This window comes from Sinocyclocheilus grahami, unplaced genomic scaffold (genome assembly GCF_001515645.1).
Source record: "Sinocyclocheilus grahami isolate Dianchi unplaced genomic scaffold, SAMN03320097.WGS_v1.1 scaffold1320.1, whole genome shotgun sequence".
Lineage (NCBI taxonomy): Eukaryota > Metazoa > Chordata > Actinopteri > Cypriniformes > Cyprinidae > Sinocyclocheilus > Sinocyclocheilus grahami.
In genome coordinates, this window is record NW_015506499.1 from 89,185 (window position 1) to 90,614 (window position 1,430).

General features: G+C 36.6%; 1 pseudogene; it reads left to right on the forward strand.

Annotated features, from left to right (window-relative positions):
• The window catches only part of LOC107569165 (uncharacterized), a 24,642-nt pseudogene that overhangs the window by 3,731 nt on the left and 19,481 nt on the right, over positions 1 to 1,430 (forward strand).

The following is a 1,430-nucleotide window of genomic DNA, read 5'->3' on the forward strand; positions in this document are numbered from 1 at the left end:
GGGAAAACTTGAAAAATCGGCAGTGTATCAAATACTTATTTGCCCTACTGTAAATGCATATCTGACACTGAAAGTGAGGCAGCACAATTTGACCTCACCAAAGAAAGCCTTCCATATGGACACATTTGCTATAACAGCCATGTGGAATGGAAAATATCAGGGACTCAAGGTCTGTTGTATATATTAATGCTTTTATTAATTAATTTTTATATTCATTTTGTTCGGGCCATGTGTAAAATTAATTTCTGTTGTCGGTACAAAAGGCCTTAGATGCTTTGTTTAGCAATGTGTTGATAACATTTTTATTTTCAGGTGGACCCAGCAAACTATGAGGTCATAGTGGGCATGATGGAGAATAGTTTCCTTTGAGCTTTCCCTTATCCCCTGTATAAATGTTGATTTTCGCACTAATATTCCCTTGTTGTGATGTCTGGGAATTTTTGCATATTACCTAGGCTTTATACCCAAACCCCCTCCAAAAAAAAACATTCTGCTTGACCCACTTGGAGAGCCTGACATCAAGAAGAAAAGGTGTTTGGAAACAACAAGGTATTTAATTCACCACAGTCTGATGTAGTGCTTTTGGGAAGTTGTGTATGATTGAAAGATGGGAAGAAATCTGATTGTAGACCAATGATGAGCAAAAAGGGAGTTCCAGTTTCACACTGGGTGTGTGAAAGTCAGCCTCACCCACTTCAGATGGATGCTACATCATGTGGTGTGTTCGCTTTGAAGGTGTGTGACATAGCACATATGTCATATGAAATGTTCATTGAAATAGGAGGATTTGTTAAATTTTTTTTCTTTATACTTTTTCCAGTTTGCAGAACATATTTTGCAAAATACCAACATTGACTTCTCCAATCATCATCATCAAATCTGCTTGACCAATCTGGTATGGTTTTTTTTAACCACAAATGCTACTGACATGCTTTTTGTGCATCAGTTTCATTAGTGTTTTGAAGATTTGACCTAAAAAAAAAATCATACCCTGTCCATTGTACTGTACCTCATAGATGACCTAAGTGACCTGTGTTACTTTTGTGGGGAGGCAGAAACATTTGATGACTCTGCGGATGTTCTCTGGGTAATTAAATTGGTGTAGAATATTAATGAATAGACAGGGCTCGACAATAAGGATCGGGCCACTGCAGCTTCGTCACAATATTTTATCATTTGCATGTGTTTTTAAGACTTGTTAATTAAAAAATTCAAGCATTTGTGCATGAAGACAACTCCATTAAAGGGGTCCTATTATGCTTTTTCACTTTTTTAATTTTAGTCAGTGTGTAGTGTGTATGTTTGGGCATTTAAAAAGATCTAGAAAGTTACAAATCTCAAAGTCCACTCCAAAGGGAGATATTTCATTTTTTAAAAATCCCTTTTCAAGAACTACCACGAACGGCTCGTTTGGACTACAGCGTTTGTTT